Here is a 24546-nt window from a genome sequence, read left to right on the forward strand (position 1 = left end):
TGGAAAGGTCTCTGTTTGGCTTAAAACGTAAAGTTTCGACAAACCATTTGTCCATTAAAGACTTTTTTGGTAAAAAGAAGTAACTTTGAAAGAGAAACATTGCTTTTTTTAAATTTTTAATGCTTTCCCGTATTCATCGTTTTTATTTCCCACCCCCGCCGAAACGATGCATCGAGGTTTCACTGTATATGCTTGAAAATGTCTGTTACGCACAGGCACAAAAATGAACACACAAATGGTACAATTATCAGTTCTGGGAAAACACCAATAATAACTTTAGTTTGCTTACTTTAGGTGAGTGCCACTAAGAAATCTGTGAATCATCTCTTCCTATAATCCTGTCATCAGCTTGCTGAAATAAGCTTAACATTTCTTCTTTATGTTTTCAAGGTTATGCCTGCAAGCCTTGTTCACTAAAATGTGTGCGATGTTTACCAGTGTCTCTGAATGGATTTTAGCATTAAAAATGGCTGTCTTCAGCATTGTAGCGTCGTGTATTCTGGTGAAAGTTTACCAGCACGGCACTACAACCTGGATGACAGCCATCTTCATACTCGCCAATTTGAGAATCTCAAATCTTGCAGTTTATGTTTTATCTGTTTGTTAATAATAAGATTGTCATTCATTATTGTTGTGAGGTTTAAGTAAGCAGTAAATAATACTTAAAATGCAGTTTATACCTCAAAGGCAATTTAACGTGTGTCTGTTACGAATATCAGTTAGCTGTGCATTTGAGGGAAATTATCACTGTTTATTCCAAGAAAAATTAATGGAAAACAGGTGCACAGTATCCGGTTTGCAGATTACGAGGTGCGATCAGAAAGTTTCCAGACTGTGTCAACAGAGGGCGAACCGGATGTAGTACGAGCTTCTGCCGCTAGGGGGTGCGGCCTACAATCATAGTGAATCAGTGTGCCAGCCGGCATCATCGAATTAGCATTTGTTTCTTAGTTACGGGCGTTTTGGTAGTGCATTACACCGACCCTCCTGCAATTTCGGAATGGCGTGTGCATCACATTTTGCCAAAGACTCGCCAAAACGGCTACGGAAACCTATGAAATTCTAAAGCAAGCATTTGGGGAGTCCGCAAACTTTTGTGTGGCATTCACGTTTTAAAAATGGCCGAACCTCTGTCGATGATGACGAGCATTCTGGACGACCATCTTCGAGCACAACGCCCGAAAATGTTACGAAGATCGACGTCGTACCATCAACGACTTGTGCGACATTGTTGGGATAGGCTATGGGACCTGTCAGCTGATTCTAAAGGAAGAACTCCACATGCGACGCATCATGACAACGCGCCAGCACACACCGCCCTCAAAGTTCGGCAGTTTTTGGCCTCAAACACCATGGCTGTCATCCCGCACCCTCCTTATTCGCCGTGTGACTTCTTCCTCTTGCCAAAGATGAAAATTCAGCTAAAGGGAAGGAGATTTGAGACGATAGAAGAGATTCAGGCAGAATCGCAGATGGTGCTTGACAGGCTGACAAAGAAAGATTTCCAGGGATGCTTCCAGGCTTGGCAGCGGCGCTGGGAACTACTCCGAGGGTGATGGATGAATTTAATACCTGAGATAAGTGTACAGGTTTTTATAGGCGCAGTCTGTAAACTTTCTGATCGCACCTCGTACATTGCAATAATAGCAAATTGATAAGGTGAAATGAACAGGATGTTTGGAATGTTTAACAAAAAACTAGAGAAGTTCCAGCTAAAAGTAATGAACTTGACAGTGACTGTCTTGTGGATATGGATATGGCATGATCTTACGTGTTTGACAGCTGTTGAGGCATCTGCAAATTAGCTGATGACAATAGGGAGGGCTTCTTGAGCCCATAGCACAGTATGGAGTCAGCATTTGTTTAGTAGCCTCGTTTCTGTGAAACAAGTGATTACTGACTGAAATGCTTCAAGCGCTCGTATTCACGCTGATTTTGATGAGGCGTTGTATATTTTACGTGCAGAAGTTTGGAAATTGCATGATCTGTGAAATAATCCTACAAAATAGACGATGCGGTACTTTTGACTGATTTGTGGATTTTAGACGATACTGATCAGGTCTTTCTGACACAAAGATCCAGATGCATTCATTGGTCTGGCTGCATTGATTATGTATTTAACAAGAAACAGCAGCGACATGTCGCATCATTCCCTGTAGGTTTCTGAAATGCTGGACTTTGCTCCAGATTGATGCTGCTGGTTGCCTGAGAAGATTTTATCACATTTAGTCACTGTGAAAGCTTCAAGTCATTTCTGACTGATGTTCAGTTTTGAAAAGTTTATCATTATCATACTTTTGACTATGTTATGTTACAAGTTATGTGATTATGTTTGATTTTCAAGAATGGTGATATAGGAAGTCACATTTTCAAATAGTTTATATGTATATATATATATATATTATTATTATAAAATTATGTTTGCTAAGAAAGCAAAGCATTACTGAAAGAGGGAACTTATTTCATATGTACATTGTTTTCAACAGTAACTAGCCAGTTAATGTGTTTAAAGCAAATATATATAATTACAAAATTATATGAGATATTTAGTAATATTACTATTTTCATGTATTACATGCAATTGATATGTATATGTGTCTTCCATGAATGAAAACTGATGGAGCAGCATTTTGCATTTATGTATACATGCATATATGTCTTTATATATGTACACCTAATAAGTGCATACATGCTTATACAGTGTACATGAAATGTGACCATTAAAAGTTTTGGAACCCGTATTTACAAATTTCATGGAGAATTGATTTTTGTATGTGAAGAATCTCTTATGTATGGGTGAAACCATGTGGATGGACGTCTGTTGAGTAGAAGTGAATGTTGCAGTTTGAATATCATAGAGTCGAGTTCTTTTAAGTATATATCAGGTTGCGTGCCAGAGACAAAGTTTTCTTAGTAATTAAAAGTTTGATCTCGTTTGCTTGACACAGAAGAAGAGGACAGTGCAGGCATCTGCAGTCACTGTCGTGATGTTGAATGCCTGATGATAATACACAAGATTTATATAGGAATTTGCTATTCTTGTATTTATATGCAGTCCTGTATGTCAAAAACAATACTGAATAGTTTTCATAGTTTCCATAGGGCCATGCTCTTGGATACCTATATTTATGTTAGTTTTTTTAATGGCAGATCAGAGTTATTGCTTTGCTGTTCTGTTTGCCTTATTGACATGAATTGTTCGTTATATGTTCATGAGTAGGTATTGATTAAACGAGTTGTGATTGTGTCTTTTCACTATACACTTATTGTATAATAAAATGAAAAAGCATAGTTAAAGACTAGTGATAATTCACTATATGATATGAATGAGCAAATAAGGATATATTTGCTTTTAGAGACAATTGGGCATTAAAATATCAACATGTGACTTGTGCGTAACTGAAAAGTTGTTCAGATTTGAAAGGATTCATGAATGTTCAATTGACAGTGCCTGTATCTTTCACCCTTATTGTGCATTTACAACCTATTTGTAATTTTAATTTAGTCCTTATAACCCCTAGTGATTACTGGCTTTAAGATACTTAGAGTAAAGGTGTATTACTGTAAACCTCATTTGCTATACCTTGTGTTCAAAGAAGGATGCATTAAAGAATAATCAAGTTTAGTGTGGATAAAATATCCAGTAACTTCTCTGTTATGGCATCTGACTATGATGAATGGCACAAGCACATTATTGAACCACAGTTCATTATCGAGGTGTCTTACAGGGATTTGGGGAAGTTTTTCCCAGTTTTGGCAAGTGGCCTTGAAAGAATGTGATCGTGGATTTAAAATAACTGGCTGTGATAAAATATTGCATACTGTTTTTACTCTGTATAGCAGCTAAATGTTTTTGAGAAGATCATATTACTCTGCTTGAATTTCAGAAGTATGGATGGAGGATGTCTGAGGACTGGTAAAATACAAGTATCATTGCTTATCTTGTGTCACTTGAAACACTGCGTGCCTCTACACGCCTTTACTGGTAATTGTTTTTCAATTCTCCTGCATGAAATGCATGACATTGCAATATTTTACATTGGCCAAGCTTGCCTCTTTGTGAAATTGCCATTTCTTTTGTAAGTCACAAACCCTCAAGGTAGACATGCTTGAAGAAAGGTGAAAGTACTCACACTGGGACAAATAGTTATTGGGGATTGTCTTTACAAATAAACCAATCTACATCACATACCTTGTGCAGTGATAGTTACACAATTCATCTCTTGGTTTCACACAGCATTAGAAATTACATACACTGTTCTGTCAGAAGTCTTTGTAGAACAAAGCTTGCTATTTCTTTGTGTTGAGAAACTGTTGATAATCTCTGAATATATATATATATAAATTGTAAAAGTGGTTAAAGGCATGTCAGAAACTGTTTCGTTTAAAGTTAAAATGTAATTTCCAGTATTGATGATGTTTGTACTGTTTGTTGTAAGGAATACTTTGTTGTCCATGTGGAATCCCAGGTTTCCCCTTTTTTTAGGGCAAGTGTAGAATTTTCTTATGGATCTGTCAAAGAATTACTCTGTTTAAAGTTATATGTCTCTGCAGCTATGCGTGTGCAGTTTTACAATTTTTGTTAGCAATAATGTTCATAATTTAGCAATATAAAGCAGTTGTACTGTTTAATGGACAGACAGGTTATGTAAAGCTGATGGCAAAGATCATATTAACAAGTAGTTTGAAGAAGTAAGTAAAGTTTGTCCCACTATACGCCATGTAGGCGTTTGGGGTGAGAGGAGGTATAGCTCCTCTCTTCCTTGACCTCGGCACTAGATGGGGGTGAGTGGTCAGCATCACGCCCCGGCCGGCTTTACCCCCGGGAAAGGACCCCGGTACCCATTGTAGAGGAGGCTGGGTGGGCCCCAGAGCCGGTCTGGACGCAGAGGCTAGAGGAAAAATCCTCTGCCCCCGTCGGGGATCGAACCCCGGCCGTCCAGCCCGTAGCTAGTCACTATACTGACTGAGCTATCCCGGCTCGCAGTTTGAAGAAGAGGGGATGTTACTGAAATGGTTGTGAGAGTGTGAACCAGGTTGAGTAACTATGAATGTAAACACACACACAGAAACAGTTGTTTAATGCCCACTTGTCGTGTTGGTGTCAGATTTTTGTCTTGAATGTTATAAAAAGGAGAGAGTAGTCAGATTGAGATTGTCGTTGTCTATTTTGAATTAATTTTGTTTCCTGCTTGTTTCCCTTAACCTGACGTGTGGACTCATTGCAGACAGTTCAATGTTCATAAAGAGCATGCATAGGAAAACTTTGAAAAGCATAATATTGTACCTTAAATGAGCATAAGAGTTTCAGCAGGATCTAGGAAAGAGCATTTAACAATCCTGAATCCATTAAGTCGTGTAATTGAATATTTTATGTGAGAGTGATTATGAATATGAGGAAGTAACAGTTTGAAACTCAGTGGTTCTAATGCGAATGAAGGCTGGATGATCTTTTAGCTTGGGTGTAAGCGACAAGAAATGCATCAGGAATTGTTGGGGTTTCGGAGGAGGAAGCAGACTTATAAAAAGAGGGAAGATGTTAAATTTTGTTATTTTTGACCCAGTTTAGTGTCATCTACGTGGCTACTGTTTGTCCTGGCTAACAAGTCTCATTGGTCGGGTCAGAGCATATAGCACAAGGGAACATGGCTTCTGGTCATGGCTTAGCTCAAGTGTGTCAGGGTCAGTGTCTGCGATAGGTCACATTAGAAAGAGGTAAAATAGTTTTAGGGGCAATCACAAGAGCATGAAAGATTATAACCATCTATTTTTACTAATTCCGAAGCTTAAACTTGGTGTTTGTTTGTTATTCTTGTATATTCCCACATGTTAATGAAATGTGAATTTCATTTAAACAGCAGTACACAAGTAGCTGTCGGACATGTTATTTGAAACATAATTTTATATTAAAACTGTGAGATTTGAGAGCTGCTGTGTGGAATCTCATAAAACATTGAAGAGGACCCCGTGAGCTGAAATGTTTGGCAATGCCTGGTGTAGCTGTAGTGACATATCACACACAAACCCAAGATGGGGAGACCTCAGTTTGAGGTGCAGTGGGTTGAATGTTCTGTGGGAATGTGAGCCATACTTGACTTAGTGCGTTTGAAATGTGGAGGTGCAGATGCAGAGGTAGTAGTTTGTTAACCTCTAATGTATGAGAACTAGGGATTTAAATGCGAATACTTGAGGCTGCTAGCTGGACTCCAATTCTGGGCCGAGGCATAAGACCATTGAAGTCAGATTGTCACAGGAATATTGAAGTGTCTGAGGTACAGTGTTGTATCCCTTTTGCTTCTGTTTATAGTTATCAAGTGTTACGGATTTCGGAGCAGTTCATGTCTTATCTATATTTCAAGATTGTCAGTTGTTAGACAGCGGTCAGTAATATATCTCTTCAATAACATTGAAGGAACCCCACTTCTTGCAGGTAGCTTTGTGAGAGCTGAATATGTAGAGTTTATAGCCTGTTGTGTGTTAAGGGAAAACGATTTTTGTTTTTCTGGTGCTGATATATTCATAGGTTATTTAGCATATAAACTGTATGTCATTTATATGTTTAGCGTTGGTTGCAGTTCCTTTGCCAGCTTCTGAATTAGGTGGTTTGTAGGCTGTATGGATACCTTGTATGGTGATAATAAGTATTTGAATGGAATTGTGTGTGTGTTTTAGCAACGATCTAGAAAGTGGTTACTTTGGGGACTCAAATGGTAGTGGGAACATGATACTAACATTCACGGTTGTCCTGATATGTCCAGGGTATGAATTTGTGTGAACATTGAATTTGATTGAGCGTGATAGGGGGATGAGAAACGTAGACTGGTGAACAGAGACTAGGCAGATACAAGAAGGAGAGGTAGGAAAGGCCAAAGAGGAAGTTTAAGTGGTGGAAAATGAAGATGGTCACTATTTTTGGAATTTGAGTGTAGAGTCCTAATTTACTATGTTCCTGTTTATAAGTAGGAAGATAGAATAGGTACAAATCTTTAATGCAGCAGAAGGTTTGGCTCCTGTTGGGATGGTGGATATTCTGCAGTGTTTTTTGAACCCTTGGTATGGCAAAGCAGAGAAAGTGGCCTTGAAAACAGTGTTTAAAATTACGTAAAATATAAAATGTAATTAATTGCTTCATATTGTGAAAAATAAATTAAATTATATTAAATCCTTTAGTTTTACCCTAAACAGAAGAATTAGGAAAATAAATAAAATTTCACTTCATTTTAGTGTGCTAATTTAGAGGTTTAGGGTGATTAGATAACACATTTTCCAAATTGGAAAGTCTGACTGTGAGGCATATGATGTTCCACTTTGAGACATGTATAAATACATTTTGGTGTTTCCCGATAGGAAGAGAGACAGTCATATCCATCACATCTTGTTGGACAAAAGACAGCATTCAATTATACTTGATATAAAAGCTTTCATAGAAATTTACTGAGATAACGATCAATATCCAGTGGTTACAACAGTTGGGGAGTGACTGTTACAAAACCAGTGAGTAGCATAAAAGCTTAATAGGGAGAGATTTAATGCGAAGAAAGTACACAGTGTGAATATTAAAGACCAGGAAACAACTTTACAACTTCAGAAATATTTGAAAAAGTGTTATAGTGAACCTAACATTCTCTACCAAAGAGAATGTATGTAGTTACAAATTGAAGCAGCATAAACTATGTTTTGATGAAGAATTCTGAAAATTAACATTAATAGCAGGGGGATAGTTTTCAGTTGTAGCAAAATCAAGACAGGATGAATGGAGATAGCCTAAACAGTATAACATGAGAAAAGTTGATGTTTAACAACAGAGAAAGGGAGACAATTTGAAAAATAAAATCAACTTGAACACAAAGGAAGAACAAAAAATATTGCACATGTGTTTGAAGTGCTGACGAGAATAGTGGTTCTCTCTGCGTTTCTGATAATGTCATCTCTGGTCGCGACGACGATGGCGCCATCATTCTACTTCGTGTGTTTGGGATTGTTTGACTAAGATATTTTGTTGTGACTTCTGCTTCTGTTTTGTAGCGTGATTATTAATCTTTTCTGTATTTGTTAAGAAATATTGAAATAATTTGCTAAGAGCTTAATATTTTTTATTACATTATCATTTATCTTTATTAATGAGGTCAATATTTCTGTAGAATGTTTCCCTGATTTATTTCTTTCATGTTTTCCAGACTGCTTTTATTTTGTTTTTTTGCTCGAGGCTGTTTAGTCTGGTTGTCACATTTAATCTGATTTAGACCTCGAGAAAGTAAGTATCTTATAATATTTCGTGCAGTGAATTTTCATTACTTGGTTGTTCCACTATTGACAAATTAGGTAATCTTTTTTTATCTTTGTGATCCAGTCATTCTTTTCAGATATTTTATCACTGTTTTGGTGGTGAAACTTGCTTATACATTTTTAAGAGATTATTTAGGAATGTGTTGAATTTTGAATCTACATCAAGGCTGTTTAATACTGAGTGCCAATTTTCATTCGATGTGTTATACATTCTTTAATAGTGTCTTCATTTCTGAGTCTGATTGATATTCTGTACTTATGATAACTGGAGATCGACTTTTTTATTATTAATATTACTAGAAGTCATACATCGTGATCAGATGGAGTAATTTTGGATTCTTATGGGGAAATTAACTATTGCCATGACATTGGAAGATGCTAGTCGATCATTTTACACATTTTTATGGTGACTTTCAATAAGATAATTTGTATTGATGATAATGGGACCACAGTTGACGATGTTGTGCTGTAGGTTTAAAAAGATAATTTATAATGCTTTGTAACTTGTTTAGGAAAGTCAGCATTGCCAGTGGGGGCTCTATGTATAGCTAGGACATATATGTTGGAATGTTTAGATTCCAATTGCACAATGCAGCATCTATTTCTTGTTATTTTAGTGACACAATACATTTATCTAATTAAATTTTAGGTTCTTTTTGGCAATAATACTTGCACCTTCTTTTACCATATTTCATCTAGAGTAAGTACCTCCAAAAGTAACATTTTCAAGTTTACCTGTGGTGTTGTGTTAAACACAGATTAGGGTGTGTACTTATTATTAATGGACACTGATAGTTGATCAGTTTTGTTTGAAAGTCCTCTTATGTTATGATGGTGCACCACAGAATTGTTATCTTGATTGTATTCTGAATTTAGAACTGGTTTATTAGCATTGATGTAGACATCTTTCAGGTATTTGGTGACAGATTTGGGCTTAAGCCTAAAAGAAGGGTTAGATCTTACATCAGTGATTACAGGTATCCAGTTTGCACCTAATCTAATTAGCAGTGAGTTGCACAAGCTTCTACTTGCCTTCTGAATTAAGTTGTAATCCGTGTCTGGTATGATCATTCCTATTTAAGGATGAATTGTCAGTTAATCCAATATGTGATTTGTCTCCATTCCAAAGGGCACACTCAAGTAGAATATTTCCACTCCCCACCAACTTGTCTATATTGGGCCTGTCATGGTTGCAAAAGGAAAGTACTAGAAATCTGTTGACTTTGTACATTATGATTGCATAATGTCATGAAAGAGAAATTTATGGGTTCTTACTTGTTCAGTAAGCTCCTGATTATGAGTGTTTGGAATATTCATGCATTACTAATTTTTTAAATAAGCACAGGTGAAATAGGCCTTCAACTTACCTGTGGGGTGGGGGTTCTAAAGAAGGTGGATGAAAATGATAATAAAATTCTACTGACAGTAAAACAAAGGCTTCGTGTACTTAGGAAATTTGAGAACAGAAAATGGGCAACAGAATTTATAATAAAAGTATGTGATAGGGATTGAGTGATTCCATCCTTGAAAGAACACCATATACCAGGCTGACCTACTGATGGCGTATTTTGGGCATAGTTTTCTGGGAGTCCAGTAACACTGGTTTGATTATGGGGAAACTTTCTCCAGAGTTAGTAAGAAATGAGGAAATCAAAAGTTCATGTCATGGTGCGTGCTATGAGAAGTTTTGAAAAGATTGACAGTGAACTGAAAAATGGCTTCAGACTGAGAGTGAAGATACTGTGCCTGTTACAGATTTATTTTTATGGAAGCCCCACAACCCAAATGTTACGTCGAGTTTGAAATCTGTGTGTGTATCTTGTGTTTTCTTTTGATTTGTTTGCCAGCTTTTCCAACACAGACCTTGCCCATGAATTTAAGGTGCAGTGTGTCTTTTATGTGAATGTTCGTTGCTGGTCTTGCTGTTGTTCATTTTGTTTGAGAACATTTGTTGAAACTATCTTCACTATACCAGTGTTGAAATCTTGCAATGATTGTGACTGGATGTTGATGTGCTGGTCAGGAGATTGCTTCTGCTTTGCAAGAATTCACATGCCCATATTATTCACTTGTTACAGAACTTTCATTCAGAATTTGAATGACTTTTTTATTGTAATGACAGCTTTTGAGCACGTATTTAAATACAAGGATACAATTTGGTCCAATATAATATGGGCTTTTATAGAAATTCCCTCAATGCACAACATTTACATTTTATGATATTCGTGCAGAGATAACCGTATGGAAATGACAGATGTAACTTGGGACACTCTTAATGTCTGTCACATCTATCGTAGGTGATATACCATTGCCATTGGTTTAAATTTTTGTCATGTTCATCTTCATTGATGAATTGGTATACTAGTTTGCAGGCTGATCAGCATTGATAATTTTGCTAAAGAGCATTCACCAGTTGATTAGGCTGTTTTTTGTTAGAAAAAGAAAGTTGATTTTTAAATATTATTTGCACGAGTTTCAGCTGCAAAAGGTTAAAGTTTATACTTGAGGAAGCACCCCACTGTTTCAAGGTACCAGATTGTAAGTGGTAGGGTGTGTGTCATTACATGTTTTGGGGCGGAATTCTGCAGCATGGCGTCGTTACATACTGTTATTTCATTATACTCGTATTTCTTTCAACGTCAATAATCACACATTTCCCAAATGCTTGGGGTTTTATCTAATTTTTTGTTCTACATTATTTAGCTTATTTAAAAACTCAGGTTTCCCTTGATATTCGCATAAATCTTTTGCCTTTTACTGAAGATTTCTGTTGAGGGGAACATATGGTTCATACAGTTTCATTCCTACATTTAGATTACTGATTTATTTTTTTAACTTTGTTGTATTGAGAATGTCAGAAAAAAGAAGACTTCTGTGCAGTTTTGGGATCTAACGTAATATTATTCTCAAACACTACCGTGTCCTTATCAATTCACTATTACAAATTCCATTGCCCATGTCAAATCCTAGATGAAAACTGCTTGTATTTTCTTTATACATGCTGTATGTTCACAGCAATGGAACCTGGTCCATCAAGAAAGAGAGTAAAGCATGTTGTTCAGGATCAGCTGTCTGGCTTGCAGGAAGATCCAGCTGCGTGTGCCAGCGGCCCGTCTAAAGGGTAAGTGTTCATCATTACTTCTCTCTGATGTACAGAGAATATTTCTTTCAGCACAGGGAACCTGTAAAATTATGAAAGTAAACCACCAGGTGTATCGGAAGTCTTGACCTGATAATTTTCTAGTGATGTGTAGTGCAGTGAAATCGGCTTTCCTGTGTTATGTACCGTGGTGATACTTTATTGAGAGTGTATTGAACACGGCCTATTGAAGCAACGCATGTGGGGTCAGGATGCTCAGTCATGAGCAATTCGGTTAGAGAGAGAGAGAGAGCGGCTTGCTTGCACGAAACTTGTGACTGCTGGCAAGTGACGATGTCTTGCGCTTGCGCAGGACCCCGCCTTGTTTTAGTTTCTTTGTGTTTTGAGGGTCAGTTCCCTTCATAACTCTTGGACCCAGGTATTAAATCAGAATATTCATTGCAGTGTGGATCGTTATGGTTTTCCTGTTGTCATTCGGTTATCCTTTAAGACGCTGCAACGTACGTTCATATTCGTTTTTTGCAATTTGAGGTTGTGTTGTGTTGAGTTGTTTGCGAATGTTGTGCGGGCGGTGATTGGAAGAAGAACGCTAGAAATTGACTGCATATTCGAATGTATGTGACTTGGGCAAGGGAAATTGAGTACGTTTATGCATTAATATTGTGGGTATTTTACACGTGCCATTCTGAGAAGTAAATAACTTCACTCGATTCACGCGTAATGACAAAGCCGCTAGAAGAAATGAACTAACCTTCTGCATAAATACGACTCTCCCACCTCTACCAGAGTTTCAGGCACATTCTTCGATATGAAGTAATTTCTCTGGCAAAAATCACCTGGACCACTTGTGGCGCATGAGTAATGTTCTCAGTCGCCATTACAACCCGAAGCCGACACAAAAGCAAAATTACGAAATTCAAGATTATCACGAGCGAGCATGATCTAGTCCGCGTCACAGGCAAAAGTTTGCATGGCGATGAGTTTATTTATGTATTATTGTTTCTTCAAAGTGGGCGTATAGACTTATGAAGAAGTGAGCCCACGAAACTTGTCTGCGCGTTGTATCATCCATGAATGCAGATGTGAGTTCAATTGAAGGACCATAAGAATTGCATTCATTGTCTCTCTCTTGATTTCATTTTATCGTTGGGAGTGACCAGTCGACCGAGGCTGTGGTGCCTCTGTACGCCTTTGGTTGCTGAGCGTGTCCTGTCTCTTGATTGGAGCGGTGGCTTCGGTTGTCGAAACTAGGTCCTGGGTTCGATGGCGCTGAAGCACTTTGTTGAGAAATGTTACAACGTCCGGTGTGTTTCTCGGTTGCGCAACGACCAATGGTCTTTGCCCCTGAATCGGAAAGTGGTGTCAATTGTTACTAATATTTCAGCTTCTCATACGTTACGTGTCGATGAATAGTCATTCTAGGTTCCCACTTTCTATAAAAGCATTTATTCCTGGAGCATAATATTCTTCATATTTGCGTGGAAACAACACACTCCCTCGAACTCGCCAAATAAATTCCTAATTAAAACGTATTGGAATATAAAAAGCCTGTGACGCTGTATTTAAGTCGCGGACCGGGTAGCGAGGCTCCGTTGAAATGTGCGTTTTGGGGTCACTCTTGTGTACAATTCCATGTAGACAGTGAATAAAGAAATCAGATTTATTGGTGACATTTGAGGTTCTGACGGCGCTGAAGACGTAGCTTAGTCATCGCACTGTTGAGCCGTGTATGGCTTAAGACTCGATTGTACCGGGGAAGAAGTCGTGGTGGACTGCATCAGCACGTGCCAATTGTGCCTGTTGCCATGGTAGCAGCAGACGTTCCAATTTTCACGAAAGAGCAACACCAGGCAGGCCAGTGGCGGCACACTTAGATGTAGAACCGACAAGCCTGGGGCACGGAATGTGTTATAATAGTTTTGATCGGTGTATCTAGCTTAATGTTATCCAGTTTCCTCACACAAGAGACATATTCCAAGTATTACGTCTTTATTAGTGCGATTTACTTCTCGGATGGAATGTGCCTGAATTAAAACTTGATGTCCGTACCCTGAACAAGGTTTCAGGAATGTAACTTTGCCTAACCCGTTAGTGGTTACGTCTGCAGGATCGGGCTCTGGACAAGTAACTGTGATGCGTTCGGCGTATGGAGGTGCTACATACACCCAAACGTCCTCAATGTCTTGCAATTCAGTTCTGGTATTCCAGAATCGTTGAATTTAAGGAAAGTCTTACTTCACAGTCTGCAACTGAATGGAAGATCTTGCTTACTCACTCGAGGTTGCAATGACGGGTATAATATTGTCTCCTTTTGTCTGTCAGTACAAATTCCTCCTCAGGTCGAGTGAATGTGACCTTAGCAGTCGACCCGTTTGTCCTATTGGGGAAAGAGTGCACATGATTTGCGAACATCGCTTGATTACTCTCAAGGTTGGCCGCCACCAACTATTGAAGGAAAACTCGCCCTCGAACGCAAGTTCAAGCAATACTTTGTTGTGAGAAAACAGGATGAGGACGAGCACTTGAACCATCAGGAAACAGGTTAGATGAGGCTTAGCACCCACTGGGTATACGATGAGTGCTATGTGTGTGAATGTGTGGTTAGGAATACCGATAGGTGATGCTGTATGTTCACAGCTGTGGGGTATGGACGGTCATCTCAAGAAGCAAAAGATGTATCAGCTAGATTGCTTTTTCACAAGTTGTTTATTCGTTAATAAGGTTCAGGTAATTGTATCTCCAAGATGTCCAAAGTTGTGTTCATCATTACTACTCAATGATTTATAGAGAATATTTCTTTCAGCACAAGTAAAGTAAAGTTAAGTTTGTCCCGCTATGCGAAAGGTAGGCGCTTGGGGTGAGAGGAGGTCTAGCTCCTCCCTTCCTTGACCTCGGCACTAGATGGGGGTGAGTGGTCAGCATCACCCCCGGCCGGCTTTGCCCCCGAGAAAGGAACCCGGTACCCATTGAATAAGAGGCTGGGTGGGCCCCAGAGCAGGTCTGGACGCAGAGCCTACAGGAAAAATCCTCTGCCCCAGTCGGGGATCGAACCCCGGTCAAAGACAAGCTGACCGCCTCGCAAACGAAGACTGTCGCAGAAAAAACGAGAGAAGGTCGACTCGGATGGTACGAAGACAGAACAATCGCGAAAATCGGACTACAACTGCAGGTGCGTGAGGTATGGATCTTCAGAACAAGAAGCCAAAACTGAAAGTTATTATTGACAAGTTGTTTATTGGTTAATCAGGTTCAGATAATTGTACTGGTGAAATTAATTGTGGCTGTAATATTCCTCTATGCGCGTGCAGTGCGTTTTTCAGAGGCTCTTAATGCATGTTCGCGTGTCTTGATTGACTTTGATGTATTTCCTGTCTCTGACTCTCCCCTTGCAGGAATGTCTGCAATGGGTACCGGGTTCCTTTCCCGGGGATAAAGCCGACCGAGGCTCTTAATGCATGTTCGCGTGTCTTGATTGACTTTGATGTATTTCCTGTCTCTGACTCTCCCCTTGCAGGAATGTCTGCAATGGGTACCGGGTTCCTTTCCCGGGGATAAAGCCGGCCGAGGCTCTTAATGCATGTTCGCGTGTCTTGATTGACTTTGATGTATTTCCTATCTCTGACTCTCCCCTGGCAGGAATGTCTACAATGGGTACCGGGTTCCTTTCCCGGTGGTAAAGCCGGCCGAGGCTCTTAATGCATGTTCGCGTGTCTTGATTGACTTTGGTGTATTTCCTATCTCTGACTCTCCCCTTGCAGGAATGTCTACAATGGGTACCGGGTTCCTTTCCCGGTGGTAAAGCCTGCCGAGGCTGTTAATGCATGTTCGCGTGTCTTGATTGACTTTGATGTATTTCCTATCTCTGACTCTCCCCTTGCAGGAATGTCTACAATGGGTACCGGGTTCCTTTCCCGGGGGTAAAGCCTGCCGAGGCTGTTAATGCATGTTCGCGTGTGTTGATTGACTTTGATGTATTTCCTATCTCTGACTCTCCCCTTGCAGGAATGTCTACAATGGGTACCGGGTTCCTTTCCCGGGGGTAAAGCCGGCCGAGGCTGTTAATGCATGTTCGCGTGTCTTGATTCACTTTGATGTATTTCCTGTCTCTGACTCCCCCCTTGGAGGAATGTGTTAATTGTTTCTTGAAGCTTCAAATATTCTGCCTCTTGTTGTTTTATTACAACACAGGTGTAGGTGTATGGGACTTGGTCAGCAAGTCCTCCTTCGTAAGATGGAGATGGCCGAGGCTGTTAATGCATGTTCGCGTGTCTTGATTCACTTTGATGTATTTCCTGTCTCTGACTCCCCCCTTGGAGGAATGTGTTAATTGTTTCTTGAAGCTTCAAATATTCTGCCTCTTGTTGTTTTATTACAACACAGGTGTAGGTGTATGGGACTTGGTCAGCAAGTCCTCCTTCGTAAGATGGAGATGGCCGAGGCTGTTAATGCATGTTCGCGTGTCTTGATTGACTTTGAGGTATTTCCTATCTCTGACACTCCCCTTGCAGGAATGTGTTAATTGTTTCTTGAAGCTTCAAATATTCTGCCTCTTGTTGTTTTATTACAACACAGGTGTAAGTGTATGGGACTTGGTCAGCAAGTCCTCCTTCGTAAGATGGAGATGGCCGAGGCTGTTAATGCATGTTCGCGTGTCTTGATTCACTTTGATGTATTTCCTGTCTCTGACTCCCCCCTTGGAGGAATGTGTTAATTGTTTCTTGAAGCTTCAAATATTCTGCCTCTTGTTGTTTTATTACAACACAGGTGTAGGTGTATGGGACTTGGTCAGCAAGTCCTCCTTCGTAAGATGGAGATGGCCGAGGCTGTTAATGCATGTTCGCGTGTCTTGATTGACTCTGATGTATTTCCTATCTCTGACTCTCCCCTTGCAGGAATGTCTACAATGGGTACCGGGGTCCTTTCCCGGGGGTAAAGCCGGCCGAGGCTGTTAATGCATGTTCGCGTGTCTTGATTGACTTTGATGTATTTCCTGTCTCTGACTCTCCCCTTGCAGGAATGTCTACAATGGGTACCGGGTTCCTTTCCCAGGGGTAAAGCCTGCTGAGGCTGTTAATGCATGTTCGCGTGTCTTGATTGACTTTGATGTATTTCCTATCTCTGACTCTCCCCTTGCAGGAATGTGTTAATTGTTTCTTGAAGCTTCAAATATTCTGCCTCTTGTTGTTTTATTACAACACAGGTGTAGGTGTATGGGACTTGGTCAGCAAGTCCTCCTTCGTAAGATGGAGATGGCCGAGGCTGTTAATGCATGTTCGCGTGTCTTGATTGACTCTGATGTATTTCCTATCTCTGACTCTCCCCTTGCAGGAATGTCTACAATGGGTACCGGGGTCCTTTCCCGGGGGTAAAGCCGGCCGAGGCTGTTAATGCATGTTCGCGTGTCTTGATTGACTTTGATGTATTTCCTGTCTCTGACTCTCCCCTTGCAGGAATGTCTACAATGGGTACCGGGTTCCTTTCCCAGGGGTAAAGCCTGCTGAGGCTGTTAATGCATGTTCGCGTGTCTTGATTGACTTTGATGTATTTCCTATCTCTGACTCTCCCCTTGCAGGAATGTCTACAATGGGTACCGGGGTCCTTTCCCGGGGGTAAAGCCGTTCGAGGCTGTTAATGCATGTTCGCGTGTCTTGATTGACTTTGATGTATTTCCTGTCTCTGACTCTCCCCTTGCAGGAATGTCTACATAGGGTACCGGGTTCCTTTCCCAGGGGTAAAGCCGGCCGAGGCTGTTAATGCATGTTCGCGTGTCTTGATTGACTTTGATGTATTTCCTATCTCTGACTGTCCCCTTGCAGGAATGTCTACAGTGGGTACCGGGGTCCTTTCCCGGGGGTAAAGCCGGCTGAGGCTGTTAATGCATGTTCGCGTGTCTTGATTGACTTTGATGTATTTCCTATCTCTGACTCTCCCCTTGCAGGAATGTCTACAATGGGTACCGGGGTCCTTTCCCGGGGGTAAAGCCGGCCGAGGCTGTTAATGCATGTTCGCGTGTCTTGATTGACTTTGATGTATTTTCTATCTCTGACTCTCCCCTTGCAGTAATGTCTACAATGGGTACCGGGGTTTTTTCCGTGGGGTAAAGCCGGCCGAGGCTGTTAAGGTATCTTCGCCTGTCTTGATTGACTTTGATGTATTTCCTTGAACTGCGTTTAATGAATTGTCCCTTTGCCTATCGCTGACACTCCCCTTGCAGGCATGTGTTCATTGCGAGGTTCGTCGTTGAGGGTTCGGTTTAATGCGTTTAGTGCATTCTTCAGAGGCTGTTGATGCACGTTCGCGTGCAACTCACCAAAACCATAGGACTGATTCCTACTTTGTCGATATTGTTAATCGCACTGGTTCCTTATTTTGTAGTTACCACAAACAGACATTAAATTTTCTTAGATCACACTAACATAAGCAAATGCAGCGGTGAGGCATAAGCCTCGTGTCCCGCAGGTTTTGTTCTTGTTTCAGCCTCCCAGCAGCGCTGTTTCTGAGAAGAAGTTGAGTAGCCATGGAACTTTGCGATCGTGAAGGTCTGGGGGCGCAGTGGTCACCAGCCAACATTTCTGGATGTTTTCTGTTTCAGAGGAATAAAGAAACTTGCAAAGAGTTGCTGAGGAAGTGTCTTGAGAGTACAGACTGCTATAGCAACAGTTTCAAGTACAGGCATTCTGAAAAGTTAGTTGCAGTTGAAAGTCTTATTCGCTGCACTATGGCCTGTTACGGAGGCCTGAGGAATCATTGGGTAATTTCAAGTTATAAGATGGCTGTCTTCTGAGTTTAGCACCATGTAACTCGTCACCGTGGTGATGGAGGCAGCAAGGACCTCTGAAACACTAGGAAACTTCTACCAGACTACACGGTGCTGCAACTCAGAAGACAGCCATCATTGGACTCACTGCTGGAAGAACCTTAAATATAAGTTCAGGTTACTTTTTATGATAATACTTATCGACAATCTCCTCAAATTTATTAATATTCTTTTGGCTTTAGAGTCAGATAAAGAGTGATAATTTTACATCAACTTATTTATGCTGATAGCAGAATTTAGTTGTTTTAATTAATAAAATTAAAACAAGTTTTAAAATTTAAAATCAAGAAACCTGGTGATGTTTGTGTACGTCTGTGTCATTACGTAAATTCTTTGGTACAAGTTTCAATTGCATTCTTGAGGAGTCTTGGTAGTGAATGCAAAACTTGTGAAGAAACGTGGCCTGGTGTACAAAAAGAGATTGGCCTGTAACCCCGTATTGTCGTTTAGTTTAGCGCAATTTCAAAATCGACTTTGCCACCACATTTGTGGACGTGCCGTAATTATTCAGTCTCCTGAGTCCTCGCACCCATCACACATGAAGTGAAATTGATCCACCACTATCACTGAATCCATTTGACAGCATTCTTCTTCTTATTGTTGTCCAAATACAATCCACCACATGAACCTTGGGGGGGTGGGGGGGTGAGATTGATTGTTGCTGGTGTGGGCCTGGTTCGAGAAAATATTTCTGCAGATGGATTGTTTGCAGACAGTTCGCACTGTTTTTTACTCACAGGCAGCACATGTTCAGTGTTGACTGGGGTTTTATTCAACTCTTCAACCACCAATACCAACCAGCCATTGACTTTCATAAATAAATGGATAGTTTATCCCTTCAGCTTCAATAACATTGTAGGCTGCCCATCTGACTTGATTGATGGTTAGTCCGACAGCCTTATGCTTCCACTTCATACTTTCGAAGGATTAGAAATGGTTTTTCAGTCTTTTCCAGGTTCAAACTTGCAGGATCGTCCGGATGCTTTTTGTAAGTAGTCTTTTAGAGTGCAACATGGTGTATCATATGACTTTCTTTTGTAAGGTGGCCAGCCTTCATTTTTCATCAGTCATACTGCTTCCTACATACTATGAGCAGTGTATGGGTCTTTATATGCCATAGTCCAAAAAACAACGGATCATAATCTTGTGGAAGCTAAGAAAACTGCTTTTAAATCTAAGGCTTCTGTCGTGGAAGCTATTGCACCTACTCGCGTATCATTCTGACGTGTGTACAAAACACCTTCAACTGACACAGAAAAAGAGACAGTCCATGCCACTGCATCCAACTCCAGGACATCTGTATCCTGTCTTCAAGATCTGGATACATGGATTGGCTGGTCAGGGAGGCCGTCAAAATTGAATTGCATCCCAACAACTTCAACAGGGAGGATGAACTTTGCCTGAGCCGGTGATGGAAGCCCCTCATTCACTCCCTCCTAAGGCTCTGGAAGCATCCCAGAGAGCATTGCTTATCCCACCCACCAATATTCTGCCCTTTTCCGGCGAAATCCGTCCCCGGCCAGTACTCCCTTCCACTCTCCTGCTTCCCTCCGCATCTTGACCACCCAACTCCCGTGTGTACCACAAGATGGACTCCTTGAGGCCCTCAAAAGGGTTGTCCTTCGGACCTCTCTCTCCATCTCTCGCGCACTCTACAACTTGCCCAAGCCCTCCTATTGGTTGCCACCCCCTGCCTGATTCTGACACTGGTTAGGATTTAGCTATTCCTTTTAATGTCCTGTTCCTATAAATCTAGCGCTTTCCTCTCACATGGCTCATTCATTGCCCTGATGATGAAGGCAGCATGGACCTCTGAAACGTTGGTGGACATCTACCAGACAACCCAGAAGGCAGCAATCTTCAGACTCACTGCCCTGAAAACCTCAAATCCCACATAGTCTACCAGAACACTGGCAGAATATTGACTGTAGAAATTAATGTATTTGCCTTGACAAACTCACTGCACAACTGTTATCACAATGAGTACTTTGCCATCTAGTGAGGGCAAAATTATCACAAATTTACCCTACAGTCAGTATCAGGCATCGGTCACTTTCAAAAGAGGAATTTTATACACTAAGCAGTTCATTATCACTAATTAATTTGGTGAAAGCTTTATGAATTTTAGTGAATTTCAATTTAAAGATGTCGGTGTTGAGGATTTACAAATGAAACTGAAAGCCTTAAACCATCAAGTTCTGGATAAAAGTTTCCATTGCTGATTGGCCTTCGTTTTAATGTGTACTGTACCAGTTACCGAACTGTGTTACAATTGAGTGTATAAGTGTAAAGGGAATCAGTGTTTAAGCAGACTAGATGGAGAGGTAACGGCATCAGCGGAAGTCAGCTTCGACGAGCCAAGCACTCACCTGAGATGAAGAAGCAGGAACTGCTGTAAGCCAAGATGGAACAGAACCAGCTTTTTGTGGGTCATTCATATTTCTTGCCTCAGCCTTGCAGAACAAAACTGTTTGGAACAAAGGAGACTCTTTAAGTCACACTAAGATTGAGTGTTTCTTTGGTGACGAAACTATTACCTGGTGTGTTTGAACTTTGTGTTTCAGCAGAAACTGAGAGTGAGATGTAAAGAGTAATTCATGTGTAATTTTATGTTCAGTTCAGTTTTTTACTTCTTATGCCACGTGATCAAAAATTCACGCAAGAAAACCCACTGAGGTCACATCATGTAAGCTGGTCTGTTGTGTAGGTGCAAAGATATCTTTTTCATAAGTGTAACGAGTGTTTGTCATCAAACACCATATGGCATCTCGCTTGAACTTAACTCTCCAGAATGATACATTTTCTGATTCTCCTGTGCCAAACAAATCGAGAATGTTGTCTCATGAACCGATTCTATAGCAAAGTTGCACCTCACTGGCTTTTTCAGACATGTTTTAAAGAATGAATGCGTGAATTGCTGAGCACAGTGGACATTTCTGACACACAATATAAGTGTTTTTGTTTTCTGATTTCAATGTAATTTTATTTTTATTTTTAGACCATATGTCAGGAACAGGTTGCTTGACTTTTTGATCACTCTGCTTATACTAATTTCATTTGTCACTTAGCCACACATTTAAATCAATGCCATTTAAAAAAGTGTGCTAATGTAGGAAGTTGTTTATGACAAAGGAAAAGTGTGTTCACATTAGTGAGAATGTTGACCAGGAGCTGTCAGGGCAAGCAGAATGTTGGCCGTAATTAGAGTTTTGGAGATGTATTAACATTGTAACTTTATCTAAATCTGAAATTATTCCATTGGTTTACTATTTCGCTACTGAAACCCAAGAGAATGCTTCTGAATGAGTGTGCATGGCCTCTGGCGTGGTGTAAATCCCCGTAAGCCAAGAAGATGTTACATGGCCTCTGGCGTGGTGTGAAAACCCGTAAGCCAACAAGAGATAAATAGAAAAGACTGTGATGTATCAACTTACAACACAGTGTTGTATCTTGGTTGTGTGAAAGAGAGTGTGATACAAAAATCAGACTGTCTGACTTTGTAGTACTAAGATGTATCATGATTTTGTATGGTAAATGCTATCCAGATATTGTATAGTTTCATTTGGTTGAAAAATTAGGAATTAGGGGGAAGACACATTCCTGTTAGTCACATGTTAGGCATTTGTTTTTTGCCCCAAGGAGTCACATTTATTTCAGAACAGGATGTAGAAGCCACACCCCAGGCAGTGCTTACATGCTCAGCATTCTCACACCCTGACCAAACTGTTGTCACGTTTGGCTAAGGTTTACTCAATTCTTTCCTTTGTGTGAGGTGATGTGGGAACTGCACTTGCAGCAGAATCCTAACACCAAAATTTGTGCTAAAGAACCCCATTTCAGTTTGTCTTATACCTGATTGGCTGACAATTAGGTTGTTGCTCTTCATGTTTGAATTGCTACTCCTCGAAAGTTGTAAAATACATGATAGATCTGTTTTGTGTTAATTTTGGGAAAACATTAATGGGAGTCAATCAGCACATTCAGTCTACAGAAGGAAACGATCAGTAGCCATAAATTGTAAGTGGTTATAGAAGTTTGTATTGTACAATAAACCAGTTCCTATGTATGGGCTTGTACACTTTCTCTGATCCTTACTGTCAAAGCTCCTAAGGTATATTAGGTTTCCCATATTTTTTATTCAACATTTCAAGCTTTAGAGGCTCTTTAAGGACTCTCATAGATTCACAGGTTTGATAATTTTGTTGGTTGATCAGAGCACTTGAAATAAATCATTTCTTTGTTCTAGTACCATAATGTCAGAAGAGGTATAGTACATTGATCTGAATCATTCAAACAAAGATTTCTTTGAAACAGGAAGTCAGAATGATGTTCATAAGAACATAAAACATGCTAATGGTAAGAAAGTTAAAACTTCCTGGCCACCACAGGTCCTGGAGGTAAGACTTACAGTGCAGTCATACAATTTTAATCATCCGAAGCTGTCGTATATTGGTCTGGTGTGGTCCAGCGAATGAGTAGAGAGAGCTATTTGAGCTCTGAATTAGGACAGGCTATGGACAGAAGGAAGCCATGATGCCTTACCTCGTCGTCATGTCGATTAGATTAATTTTTATGCAAGTGGTGCTCGGAGGTCTTTCCCCTCAGAGCATAAAGTTGGCTGTGCGTGCACCTATGAACAAGTTACACCACCAGACCTACACACTGACATATTGTTGTTAGAGTGAGAAGATACATTACTATTTCATAGAGAATATGACTTCAGGGATTAAATTATTTGATCAGTTTAGGCAGTGCCTGACATAGATAATATTCTCAAACACTTTTAGAGATACAGAAAATTACATGTATTATGGAAACTGTTAGGAAAGATTGGATTTAGCTATTCTAATGTCTTTTTACCCTCTGTTCCTCAGTGTGGATGCTATACTGTGTTTGTGATAGTAATTACTTAAAAATGATTGGATGTTCCCTGTACTCACAGATTCAATTTCCAGTTTTATTTATTTATTTTGTATCCGAATACACCGTTCAAAGTAGAAATCATTAAATAGAATAATATTAATACCATTGAGATAAAAAGAGGAGGTGGGATAAAATTTAATGTAGAATAAATATGAAAGTAAATTTACAACATATACAAAACTATATTTGAATCCAATATCAGGCATGAAGAATGGCAGTGTCTGTACATGTAGCCAAATCTTCGCTTGTGCAGGGAGAATCTAAGATGGAGGAAGCCAGGAGGTGACCACAGGAACACTGGTCCCTCACACAAGGATAACCCCACCTCATTAGGTTTGCCGCACATCTGCCAGTATAGGTACGGAGTCTGTTCAAAGTTTTCCAGGTGGGCCAGTCTATTTCACTTCTTATTTTCCATAGCTTGGTTCTTTCATCTTTCTAGTTCCCCTGGAGTGGCGAGGTTCTGGCAAGGAAATTCCTTCTAGATTTGAGTCCTTGGTTTGGGAGAATTTGCCCCTTTCCAGTAAGGTAGATTGTATTCTTGCCATCAACACCTTTCACTTAAAAACAGATAATTGCAGTATTTCTCCATACAGCTGAGTTTATTTTACAAGCTTTCAAACAGTTTTGATTTCATGTCATTGTTAATTTTATAAAACTAAAGTTATTACAACCACAGTAATGTTTTTGTTGTTTTGTTAAATTGTGTATGGTTTGAATGACGGAACAGCATACCTTCGCACAGTAATGTGATTTAACATTATAGGCCTGCATATACAAAATGTTTATATATAGTTTTTCTATGTGTGTATGCATGAGTGTTCCTAAGCAGCAGAAAGTTTCTGCCCCTCTTGTTTCGGCTAATTCCCAAATCATGTGAGGGCTGGAGGGGAGGAAGTTGTAATTCAAGAGTACTTGGAGGGACTGAGTGAAGTCAAAACAGTTTTTTTGTTTTTTATCATTGCAATGATCAAGATCCAAACTGTATGTACCTGTCATCTAACAAAATGTTTGGTGGAAGTAATTGAATATTCACACACTGTCTTGTCAAGTAATCTCAGATTTAGTGTGATGGTTTCTCATTTATTATATGAGGCAAAAATTAAATGATTAAATATGCTGAAATGTAATTCTTTCATTTGGAATCAGCAGTAATAATGATACAACATACTTTATATTCACTTTGAGTATGCATGGTGGAAACAGTAAATGAATACATTCTGTTTTGAAATCCTCCCTGGAAGACCATTTGGAATACATATAAACATTAAAATTGATGATGAAGAAATAGGCAGTCCATTGTAAATTTCTTGATTGAATAATTGTCAAGAATTCAAGGTGACAATATTTTTGTGGATAATATAAAACTAAGCTCATCTACATTTACCTTAATAAATTCATCAACTACTATAGTACATTT

At 39.8% G+C, this 24546-nt stretch overlaps 1 protein-coding gene, 1 long non-coding RNA gene and 1 pseudogene across 2 annotated transcripts in view; all 3 read left to right on the forward strand.

The window, feature by feature from the left end:
* The window catches only part of LOC110840904 (uncharacterized), a 52826-nt gene that overhangs the window by 2727 nt on the left and 25553 nt on the right, over window positions 1–24546 (forward strand). The window lies entirely within an intron of this gene.
* On the forward strand, window positions 4786–12012 carry LOC147870827 (uncharacterized). The gene is made up of 2 exons (XR_015533145.1): window positions 4786–8986; window positions 11302–12012. It is a non-coding gene; the product is annotated as an uncharacterized LOC147870827 (long non-coding RNA).
* LOC147870828 (U5 spliceosomal RNA) lies at window positions 10999–11111 on the forward strand (annotated as a pseudogene).

Source organism: Zootermopsis nevadensis, unplaced genomic scaffold (assembly GCF_977971745.1).
Source record: "Zootermopsis nevadensis isolate Lab colony 2312 unplaced genomic scaffold, Znev_1.0 Znev_ptg000093l, whole genome shotgun sequence".
Classification (NCBI taxonomy): Eukaryota; Metazoa; Arthropoda; class Insecta; order Blattodea; family Termopsidae; genus Zootermopsis; species Zootermopsis nevadensis.